The sequence below is a fragment of the Lissotriton helveticus genome, chromosome 5_1, assembly GCF_964261635.1.
Source record: "Lissotriton helveticus chromosome 5_1, aLisHel1.1, whole genome shotgun sequence".
In the NCBI taxonomy this organism is placed as follows: Eukaryota; Metazoa; Chordata; class Amphibia; order Caudata; family Salamandridae; genus Lissotriton; species Lissotriton helveticus.
In genome coordinates this window covers 530,739,945-530,752,960 of record NC_136065.1, presented here as the reverse complement: position 1 = coordinate 530,752,960, position 13,016 = coordinate 530,739,945, and positions in this window count along the sequence as shown.

Below are 13,016 nucleotides of genomic sequence, written 5' to 3'. Positions count from 1 at the left end.
CACAACAAACTTTAGGGTGTGCGCTGATAAATACACCACAGTGACCCCCAACCTTTTTGGTCACTGACACCTCCTATGGTGCTGAAGAAAGCCTCACAGTTATCACAGAAGGCTGAAACTAGTTGACCTACACCTTTATTAGGGATAATGAGGCACATTTTTACCTCGTTCATATCCCACCTATGTTTTTACTCATGGCATAGGACCCTTCTAATAAAACTTTTACACAGGTATTTCCTATAGGCATTTTTAGCATTTAATCACACTTCACATAGCACTTCACTTCACACCAAATTCCGCTCCGCTGTAAACAGGCGTAGAGCAAAGCTGGGTTGCACTCGGCAATCCAGCTGGACCTCAATGATGAAGCATGCCACCTGCCAGGTAGGTGGGTGAGGGGTTTCATAAAACTACGACCTGTTGTCAGCGTTCCACTACTGGTGACAGGGGAACAACCCTGATCTATACCTGCAAAGGGACTTGTCCATGTTATTTTCTATACATTATTGGGGGAAAGGACAAGTACTAAGGCCAATTCCTTGCTCTCTTGTTGTTACATTGTTTAAGAAAAATACACCTTTTGTACAAAATGATGTGTGTGAAACGAGTTTTGCATGAATCAAAAGACATCATGATGGCTCAAAGGCATTGAAACCTTTTTATCCGAGATTACAGTGGTATGTCACTGTGGGTGCCGGCAATGTTGACCTGGGTGTTGTTTCCACACAAGGGAGTGAGAACAATGAATTCACTGTTGTATATGCATCTAGAGTACTTAAAGAAAGTAATTGTTGGCCCTTTTGGTGGGTGAGTCAAAAATGTCACCATTATGTGTGGGGTACGACATTTATTGTCAAGATTGATCACAAACCTTGATTAGCCATTTTTAGTAGCAAAAGAATCAAAGATCACACACTTAATTTTTCTAAATTGTCCACCATGTTATTCAATCTCATTTTGAAGTTTTTCATATGAATGGTGCTAAGAATGTAAGATCAATATTTCTTTCTGTTAGGGAGTATGTGATGAGCATGATGAGGAAAATAGGAGATTTTCAAATGTGTCCATTGATGCTGAAGAGATGCATAAAGTTTCTGAGGAAGAATAGAGGAACGAAGTTAATGAAGATGAAGTGCTAAAACAAGTATTATGTTTTGAAGCTCAGTTCTCGTGTTTTCAGAAAAGTCTGTTGTGTTTGTGTGTCAACCATTTTGGAAGGTTAATGCTAAGATATCTGTGGGGGATGGTATTCTAGTTTATGGTGTGGAAATTGGTATTGATTTGTTGGGACCTTTTAATTTGTTGCTTTCACATTGTTGCTTTGCGTGGGATTTGGTTGACTTTTACTCAAAGTGGCCGGCGGTCAGATGCGTTCCTGAATCTAATTCTAGGAGTGTGATGAATTTGTTAGAGGATGTATTCTTTATATGGAGTTTTCCCACAGTTTTAAGTTATGGACAATGGGGTCCAGTTAGTGAATGAAGCAGATACAATTTTTCTAAAGTCCATAAAGTCCAGTGATCAAACATTTAAGAAGTTTGCTTCATTATCCACAACTGAATGGGCTTGTTGAATGAATACATTTGGTTTTGGTTCAATGTGTGAAATGGGCAATTTTTAACAAATATATAATAAGTAATGTTGTGCATGTTCTGTTGTGGGTTTATCACAGATCAGAATCTTCTACAAAAAGGTCCAAATTTGAATTACTGGATACCAAGGTGGGTGACATTGAGGAATATTCTGGACTAAAAGAATGGCACTGTTAGGAAAATTGTTGTCAATGCTCAACATAAACTAAGATGTATTTTGACAAATGGATGAATGTATTGCCATGTGTTCAAAGTTTGTGGTGTTGAACGCATAAAGACAGGGAGAAATGTGAAAAAAGTATTAAGGGAAGTTTGGAGAACCTGTGGTCATGGACAAAGTATGTAGGAATGCGGTTGGGAGTCAATGGCAAAAATAGGTGGACTGCTGAAAGAATTGTGAAGTGTGTTTTTCACAAAGTCCGAAGCAATGTAAAAGATAGAAGTAAAGTGCCTGATCTTCAAGATAATTTTAATCAGGGCAACAGCTTTGAACTTGCAAGTAGAAGCAGTTGAATTAACCACCTTCTAAGGAAATTGAGTTAATGTATGTGCAACTAGTATTCATGCTGATTTTTTTCATTGTCTATGCTGTTATTTCTTAATTCAGGAGTCTTTATTTTTTAGAGTTAGTTAGATTTTCAATGAAAGTTTTATTTGTGAATTTTGATTTTGTTTTGTTAAAAGAGAATGTAACAGTAGATTGCCATTCACACTATGGTTTACAAAGCTACTTTTTGAAGTGCTGACAGTTGGATGTGGACTAGTGCTGAATGAGAGACACTTGATGCAGCTCCTTCCAATATAGTTAGCAGATACGGATTCATTTTTCAATACTCATTTCATGAGTTGCAACTGTATACCTGTCCCAAAACACCCCCAAAACTAATATAAACAAATTACTTGTTGCAGATAGTACCTTGCATAGATGAGCCCCGTTTCCAAAATCTTGGAAAACGTCAATAATCTTACAAAGCAGGAAATGAGGAGTGAGTTGTTAGAATCAACACACCATAATTAACAGTAGCATGAAGTGTTAAGAGAGTTCCTGTCACATTTAAGTTTTGTACATTTTAGGTGTCTCCTAGTGAGGAACAAATTCATGTTTGAGTACTTGATGATAATTAGGATTGAATACCACTGTTGACTACTTTTACCGGGCCATTGTAGTGCTGCACCGATTCCTCTGTGTTGCTGCTGGGCTAGGACTTGGTCCCCTAGCCTTCTCTGCTTCCAGTGAGATTGGGCAACAGCCCTCCCTGATGACACAAGAATGCCCAGAGACTCCTGCATTACGGGACGCTCTTACTGGGCCATTGGAGACCCACATGGTTCCTCTGTGCTGTTGCTGGGGTGGTACTTGGTCCCCCGGCATTCTATGTTTCCAGGAATGCGGAGCAACAGTCCTCCCTGATGCCACAAGAATGCCAGGAGTCTCCTGCAGTGCAGGACGCACTCAGACTTGTCCAGGTCATACCCGGGCAAAGCCTGGGCATAGGGCAGGCTCTTCTGCACCTGTCTGCATCTGGATGAGGCTGGTCTAGGCCCCCCTCTTTCATCTTGGATCACAGAGGACTTCCAGAATCTGAAAGCTATGAAGCAAGCAATATTTTCCCTTGGACTTAGCTAGTTTGGTGAGAAGTTATTGTTTAGCCTTTTCTATCTTACTTATCTGTGCCAATCATCAATATGGGCAAATGCAAAATTCAATATCAATTTCCCATGTCTGCTAAGGTCATTCCAAGGGGATCTTTAAACCCCCCCCCATCGCAAACTGTTGGCCAACATTGATGGATGTTCTCTCCAGTGAGATAGGTCGGTGGAGAAAAAAAAGAATGCCGTAAGATGCCACTCATTTTCCTTTCCTAAGATACAAGTATTAAATCAGTGGCAGAAATGGGTGAGTACGTAGTCACAAATGGGGCAGGCAGTAACAATTCTCCTGGGATAAGAAGTAATATGGTCTTAAATTCAAGGAAAATGCGCACTACAGTTGTGCTGGTGGGCTCACCCTCTCCTGCTACCTTCATCTGAATATACCACTTAAACTGGTTCCCCTCCTTATAAAGGAACAAACATTCCAAACAGCCGGGAAGTAAAACGCAGGTGATGAGGAAAACACTGAGAACGACTAACACTGACTTTTTAGTGGTACCCTGCATGACTCGGACAAGTATATAGATGTTCTACTTAAATATTTGAATCAAGAATTGTTTCCCAATATATAGATTTTAGGGCCTGGCTTAAAAAAATAACTTTTAGACAAATTGGATTTGGGTTTGGAATCTTTTAAGGCTTTGCACAAGATTCCCCTCGTCAACTTGACATGGGGTCCACAAATTCGACCTGACCATTTATCTGAAATTGCCTCCCAAAACCAAGTGTCCAGGCCTGCTCCACTTTATTCCTCTCCTTCCACTCTACGATGGAAGATAGAGGGTTCAAATCAACCCATTTCTGCGAGTATGAAAATGTTCAGCCTTCCCAGCTCTGATTGCATGAAATTGGTTTTCTAGGCATAATCTCAGGACACCATATTCAACAATCGCACTTACATCTTCCCCCCAGGCTCCTCTGTACGTTATTATTTTGCACTGCGTCCCACCACTAAAAAAAGATGCACAAGAAACAGAGGTTGTCTTTAGGCACAAAGTGCTCCATTGGTTTGTATTTAATGTTAGTTATGATGCATATCTCCCCCATGATATAACAGTAAGAAGAGTCTCCTCAGTTGGCTTTCACAAGGGCCTACCCGGCAGTGACAGAGTGGTGAACAACTTTAGAACTCCGAGGATCATAGGACAGCTTTTGATTGGCCAACACCTGGAACATTCTCTGACATCAAATGAGAGCAGTGCCATTGGGCTCTTTTGACCCTCCACTACAAACATGGCTGGGAATAAAGTTTGCAGCCATAAGGAACACGGGTGCCTCATTGTCTTGTTAAGTTTCTCCAGGGTTTCCAGTGGGCGGTTTTGATGTTTTGTCCTCTTTGGAAGAAACTTAGGGTCATGTTTTCAAGCAGGGTGTTAAAAATTATCGCTGTTTTAGCGGCAGAAAACTGCCGCTAAAGCGGCGATAATGGGCTTGATAATATGGCCTTGTGAATTCCAGTACAAACCCATGTTCTGGTGTGAACATGGGCTTCTATTGGAATTCTCCAGGGCATATTATCAAGCCCATTATCACCACGTTAGCGGCAATTTTCTGACGCTAAAACTGTGATAATTTTAACGCCCTGCTTGATAATATGCCCCTGAGTGACTCCCAGGAATACATGCCCCGCCTTCCCCCTATTAACCTGACAAAGCAACAACCACTGACATTGGTCTTGAGAGATCACTATCTGTGGCCTCTAGAGGGGATCAAATCCTTAATAAAGTGGTCACTCTTGGTGCGTAGAAGGGAGTGAACTCTGATGCCTCATTTGCAGTTCTGTCTTGGAACATCGCTGGCTTTCTAAGAAAGCTCTGAAATGAAGATTGAGTGGGCTTTGTATCCAGCTATAACATAAGAGTTTTACAAGAGACCTGAGCAGTGAATGATTTTCATCTTGATGGGTATTGTTCCTTTTGCACACCAGCTATCCGAGCTATTTCAGGGAGGACAAAGTATGGTTTGGCAGTGCTCACATCAGTTAAATGTGGTGCGCTGAAGGTTAAATTATTATGCTGTTCTCCCTGATACCAATTGTTTTTACTCTCTGGTCTTAACATTATGGATTTTTTAATTGTTAATTCTTACCATAGTATTTTTGATCAAAGAAATTCTCAAGTCGCTGATGAATTGAGTGAGGAAATTAGCAGGGTAACCCTTTCGCTACAGCTATTTGTATCCTGTGGGCTGGGGATTTTGACTGCAAAATTTGTGATTTTAGGGGTTCAAGTGTTTGTAGGGTCGAAAATAAAGATGAGCAGCCTATGACCCATTTGTTCAATTCTGCTTATGGGGATGCTCTGAATGGCATTTTAATTTCTTATGAGTTGATCTCTTTATTTGACTGTGTTTATGATTGTTAATTAGTATTTCATTTTACCCGTCTTTTGTGGGAGTAAGACATGAAAGCAAAATTGATTTCATATTTTTATCCAATAACTATAGTAGTGTAGCCTGGGATTTTGCAATCTTGCCAAATTTACTAGTGACCGTAATCCTTTATTAGCTTTTGTTAAATTAAATCTGAGGTCATGGACCTTGAAGTCAATCTATCTCCCTATCCACTATAACCAGAATAAAGTTTTAAGGCTGAAATGGGATCAGGTTTATCCTTATGGAAAGGTGCTTGTATTTTGGTGCCACGCCCGCTACTCTGGTTGAAGACTTTGAGACACTTTGTTTAGCTATAGTAACAGCTTTATCATTTAGATGCTCCACTAAGCCTGCCCCTCTTGAACGATGGTTCAATAGTGACTACTCAAAGGTCCACAAAGAGTTATGAAGAGCTGTTACATTCTTTTCCTTATTCCTTTCCTTGTAATGTTCCCTTTCCCTTGCTTTCCTTGGTCTGGAACATGGAACACTGTACCTGCATTGTACGACTGATGTTCCATGCTCCAAAGTACACAGTTATCTTGGACATTGTTGCATTTGGACGTGCTGTGCCTCTTCTCAACGATTGTAATAAATCTTTCAAATATTACCTGCTTCTTGGTACTACCTATTTTACAATGGCGACGAGGATGGGACTCGAACCCACACGTGCACAGCACAGCAGGATGTGGATATGATTGCCACCTTAAAAGATTTTGTTTCTCATGAATTTGTGAATCTGTCTGAAAGTTAGTGGATAATGGAAATTAATAATGATGTTTTATGTCAACAGATTTCTGAGTGTGTGAAAAAAGGATGGCCTAAAGAAAGATATGCTTCCGCTGACATTTCCCCTTTTTGCGGTGTATTTTCTGTGATTGAAGAAATTGTAGGTTTGCTTTTCAAGGGAGGTAATATCATTCCTCCTGCCTCTATGCAAAATAAGATCTTCTCACTTTCTCACCAAGGACATTTAGGTATGTCCTCTATGAAACGTCTTATAGAGCCAATTTTTGGTGGCCTTGGCTTGATAAAATGGTTGATAGGACTGTTAGAGAATGTCTAGAATGCATAAACAGTGATAAAATGCTTCAAGTTTCTTCTTTTCCTCTCAAACCTGTATCTTGGCCTATATATCCTTGGCAAAAGGAGGCCTTTGATATTTCAGGTCCGTTTGCCTGTGAATGCCCGTTTTACTTTGGTCATGGTGGACTACCACTCTAAGTGGCCAGAGGTTAAGTTTGTAGCTAATGAAGCATTAGCTACAAACTTAACCTCTGGTCACTTGGAGTGAGTAATTATCACATTTCTTAAAGAAGTGTTTGCACATCAAGGGTCCCCAGAGTTCATTGTAACTGATAATGGGATACAGCTCACGTCACATGAAATGAAGGATTTTCTCCATATGTGTAATATCAAACATATTACAACATCATTATATGAAGCAAGAGAAAATGGCCAAGTAGAATGCTTTAATCGTGTTCTTAAGGATGGTATTCAATCAGCTAGCATGTCCAGCGAGCCTTGGATGGATGTGGTGAGAAAGAAGTTGTGGATGTATCACATCACTCTACATTCGGTTACAGGTGTAAGTCATTTTAGACTTTTGAAAGGCAGGGGACCTTCTTCAGAGATTTGACCGTGGTGGATAAAAAATTAATAAGACCAATGACAGTATTGATGTCAATCTTGTTGCCAAATGTGTGGAAAACAAACAAGACAAAATGAAAGTGTTATTTGATTCTAAAATGAATGTCAAAGTTCCTGACTTTGTGATGGTTGAATGGCTCAGAATTAAGAAACCTGGGGCCTCATTTATGAGGCCTTGCGCCAGTTTTGCGCTTCCAATGCGTCACTTTTTGTGACGCATCGGCGGCGTAAAACATGCCTCCTGTTGCGCACTATTTACAAAGTGACGCGTCTAAGCACATGCGTCACTTTGTAAACCCCTGCGCTACATTATACCTGCATCAGGTATATTGTATGCAGAGGTGGCGTTCCCCCGCAAAAAGCCTCGTAATAGTGACGCAGTGAAATCTATGAGATTTCACTGCGTCACTTTTAGGACGCTGTTGCGTCAAAATCTTGCGCCTGCCTCACAGCAGGCGTAAGACTGACGCAAGCCCTTTCACATGGGGCTTTCCCCATGTGAAAGGGAGCATTGCTGGAGTTGCGTCACTTTTGTGACATACTCCAGCAATGCGTCACTTTTGCGCCTACAGATACGTCAGAAATAATGACGTATCTGTAACTCCTTGCGACATGATGCGTCATATTATAAATATGACGCATCAATCATGTCGCAGGGAGAGCGCAGTGAAAAGTGACGCATCGCTGTTTTCACGCAGCGATGCGTCACTTTTCATAAATGAGGCCCCTGGATTTTTGGTGAAGGGTTATTCCAAATGTTACCTTCCTATTAGGATTGTGAAAGTCTGTAAACACTGTGTAATTACCCATGATGGTAGAGTCTGGAATGTAAGAAGAGTTGCTAAATGTAAAACCTCACATAGTGACTAGTCTCTTCTGATATGTAAATGTGATAATGCATCTGGTGATGTTTCTGACAATGCATCTGGTGATGTTTCTCATTCGACATAATCTATAGCATCCAGAGTTAAAACCAATGTCCGACCAAAAAAATGACCTGGAAGGTATTCATCTTGATTTTCATTTATTTTTATTTTTGTGTTAGAGGTAAGATGTGTTACATTCTTTCCCTTATTCCTTTCCTTGTACATTTCCCTTTCCCTTGCTTTCCTTGATCTGGAACATGGAACGCTGTACCTGCGTTGTACGATTGATGTTCCATGTTCCAGAGTACACAGTTATCTTGGACATCATTGCATTTGGACGTGCTGTGCCTCTTCTCAACGATTGTAATAAATCTTTCAAATCCTACCTGCTTCTTGGTACTACCTATTTTACAAGAGCCTTAATCACTGTTACCCACAACAAAGAGATAGACAGGGCATCTAGAAAGAAATACAAGGCCTTAAGAGCCCTGAGGAAGGTGGAGTTTAGGACAGAGGCCTGTTCGGATTTAATGGCTGCCAGGGACTTGAATGAAAAAGTTACGGGAAGTCAGTAACCGTACAGCTTATGCATAAACCCGCACACAAAAAATAGATTCCCTGATATCAGGATATGTTTTGGTTTCCTATTATTCACATAGGTTCATTTAATTAAACAGAACTTACATTTCCAAAGATAGAGATGTTGTTTTGTTCAAAGATATGGAGCAAGCTCTGAAGTTTAGTCAAACAATCTCTGTCAAGGAGGTGGAGGTAGCAATAATTCAAGGCATCTGCCTCAAAGCACCCGGTCCTGAAGGGGTTCCTCTTAACTTTTTCAAAGAAAGCCCCAATCTATGGGCATCTCTCCTAACAAATATCCTTAGTGCCTCTATCATTGGTCCCTTGCCTGTTTAATGGAAAGATGCTACTGTGGTCCCTATCTTCAAGAAAGGGGACAAAAAGGATCCGGCCTGCTATAGGGCGATCTCCTTAATAGATGTAACAGTGAAGGTTTTGGGTTAGGTTCTTTTGACCTGGTAGAAGAGTGGGCCTCTGCAAACAATGTGCTTTCTAAAACACAATATGGCTTCAGGAGGGGAATGGGCACGCAGAACAGTGCTTGAATCTGTCACTGATTGCCAGTAAATAAACTGAGTCCATGAAGTGCTCTTTACCGCTGGCCCTCATGGACTTATCCAGTGCATTCAACACTGCCAATCATGACAGATTGTGGAGTATGATGGGAGATATGTGGGTGGAGGAAACCCTTGTTGTCCTGTTGCTTAGGTTGTATTCCAATACACCGGTTAAAATACGCTATGGTAATGACGGGGAGGGAACAAACTCAATTGTTTCAACAGAGTGGGTCCTCTAGGGGTGTATATTGGCCCTTTTTTATTTCTTGTATTGCAAAAGAGTTTAGATTGCCCAAAGTTCAGCGAAAATTTTGTCACACCATTACTCTATGCCGATGATGCTGTCCTTCTTACAACAATAGCTATTAGTCTCCAGAGATCTTTAGATCCCTTTGTAGACTTTATGTCCTCTTTGGACTTAAAAGTGAATCATAAAAAGTCTTACGTTATTGTGTGTGGCCCCAAGTCAACAAAGTAAAAATCTTTTGCCATTCAGGGCAATTGGTTTAAGAAAGTTCAAAATGTCTCCTACCTACGGATCCTTCTTAACACCCAGCTATGTGATCCCTTGCTGACCCTAAGGGCACAGCAAACTTCAAGAGCCATGCAGGCACTGTTCCATTTTGCAGAGAAATTGGGCCATAAGCCTATTGAAGAAATGACCACACTCTATAAAGCCAAATGCCTTTCAATGGCCACTTATGGGGCTGGAGTGTGGGGTATTAGCAATTGTGGTAAACTCCAATTAGTGGAGAATAAACTAATTAGAAAAATTCTTAGGGTCCCCCAGAGCACATCAACAACTTTCTGCCATTCGGAACCGGGGCCTGGAGCATATAGCGGATTGCATTGGACTTGCCCCTTTGCTATTATGTGTGAAAATCTGGAGCACACCGGAGCTAGATTTTTCAATGTCCATTATTATGGATTATCTTCTATGTCCAACACTGAGGGATCCCCTGGCTCCGTTATCTGAAACGTGCAATCAGCAAATTGGGCGTAATAGAGTTTTAGGTGTGGGTTGTGATGTTTATAGCGCTAAAGGGTGGGAAGTTAATTAATTTTATAGAATTAATATTTAGTTTTTACTGAATAATATTTGTTTAATTGATAACTAATTATGTTACTTGTGCAATTAATTTTGTTTTAAATATTTTAGGGTTTTGGGTTTTGTAAGGGGGTGGGGGAGTACAATAAGTTTAAGTAATTCATAAGTAATTTTCAAAGTAATATTTATTATTAAATTGATAATTATTTATGTAAATAATGAATATTTAATTAATGATTATTTGTTATTTGATAAATATTTGTATTAGTGTAAATATGTGGCTTTTTAAAGTTAAGTTTTAGGTGCAGGTTGTGATTTTTGTGGGGTTATAGGGTGGGAAGTAACTAAATTAAATGTATGTAATAAAGGTTTTTTGCTAATATATTATTTGTAAATAAAAATATTTATTTGTATGAAAACTATTTTGCTATTTTATTTATAATAATAGGTGAAATGTATTTAACAATATAATATGTTTTTTATTTTTTAATATTACATATATTTGTAGTTTTTTGTATATGTTTATATTTTTCTTTATTTACTTTGTTTTTGAAATAAATGTCTTTTTTCTTTTTTCACAGTTGCTTAATGATTTACTCCGTAGGAGTACCTTTGTGAGAGGCTATGAATAAGAGTCAGTCAATTTTGCAATGGGGTCATGTGTGGGCACTGTAAGGGGTCCTCTTTGTGTGAATGCTCATGAAGCCCACACAAGTAGTCATCTACTGTTGCACTGTGTGTAAGTTATGCTACATGTATTGTAAGGATGAAAATGTCAATCCATAGTCACAAATCATGGATGCGTTAGTTCACAAACTGATGCCAGCTACTTACACACTCAGCCTTGCACCATTTTGATGTAACATCAGTGTTGTTTGGTGGCTAGTATCCATGGAAGTGGCCTCCACCTGTCTGGAACTTCAATCTCCCTTCCAATTAACTACTTGTTAATTGTGGCACTTCCTGTTGGGAACTTGGGGAACTACTTTCTAGTTTAGATGCACATAGGGCTCACCAGACCTATTCCCCTTGGCATATGTAGATTTTGCTATGGGTCTGTGACCTTGATCATAACAGTTAATATATATGTATATGTTAATAATGACGTATGTGTGGTTACACTCACACTCAATGTATCTGAGGGCTCTCAGGAGCAGAATAACACCTACGTTTGCCAGCGTGCCTTACTACAACATTTATCATTTAGCGCAAAAAGATAATGACATAGTGGTTGCAGTTCATGCTTACTGACATCCAAGTTATACAGATTCAACAACCTTCACTGGCAAAGGCATGATACACATTGACAAACAGTCTGTCCATAGGTATCCACTTTTTCTCAGTGCATGCAATAATATGGTACTTCTGTGAGATCTTCAAAGTAAGCATTGAGGCTGACAATTGAGCATGATGACATTGTCGTGATTACTGAGCCAGATACATATCAATATACGAGAATGTGTTAGTTGCTCACTGGACTCACAGGACGCAATTTGTGCATGTAGGCAATTGTGTAATTGCGTTGTATTATTAACTGTATGCCATTCTAGTTACTGATGCTAGGGGTGGGCGTAGTTTGTGAAGTAGCGCTACGTGAAGCTACGCGAAGTGCACTTCGCACTACACGAACTTCACGTAGCCCATGGGACTAAGTCGCGCATGTATAAATTCCACTTCATTCTCTACACGAGCTGCGTAGTAGCATGTTCGCACTGTGCAAGATGCTTTTTCAATGATTGTACAGTGCGGACAAGCATCTGGCACTGTGAAATCATTCAAAACGGCATCTTGCGCAGTGCAAGCTGTAGTTTTCTGCCGCTCAAGTAGATTTTTACTCGAGCTGCAGCTTTCTCAATGCGGACTGGTAGCTTCTTATCGCGAGCGGTCGCGAGCATGCGCAACCACTCGCAATGAGAAACCTGACCTCCCCGCGTTGAGAATCTTGCCGGGATGTCATTTTGCTTGCTCGCGGTCACAAACATGACGTTGAGGACAGCGAACAAGCAAAAAATGACCGCTGAACTACGCTACGCTGCGCTACGCGTGTTCGCACTGTGCTACGTGCAGCTTGCGTACTGCAAAGTTGCGCAACCTACGCGAGCGTAGCGTAGTGCTTCGCCCAGGGTTAATTTTAATATAATGAAGTCCCATAGTTTAAAGATACTTTGCAAATGATGTCATGGCAGGGCAGGTCCTTGATGCTTGACCTTGTCTAACACAAGATTGTGATAGGGACCGTAGCACAATCCCCTTTAGATAGTAGGAAGTGTCTTTTGGCTCAGCACATCCACCATGGTCTAGTTAGTCCAATCAGCAACAGACCTATAACACACAAACTAAAGATTGTGCATTCATTTAAAGGTGTGGAAATAGGCTGATTCACCGTAGCAGTTCTCACAGCAACAATTCCAACATTGTTTGCGAGGTAAAGGATGTCCAGACAGAGTCCATGAGAGATACATGTCAAGTGACATGTGGCGGGTAGTAGTATTCCAGTGAGGAGTAGGTCAAAATTGCCATTAGGGAAGCTAGGCATCATTGACAGTCCACAGATGGATAAGACTAACAGGTGGGCAAAAACACAAATGAGACTGTACCAGATGACAAGGGTGATGGCATGTTGGTCAACACAGGGCCATTTGGAAACTGGTCAAGAGCCACAGAAATATGTTACTGACTAGTTGTATGCTGGAAATTG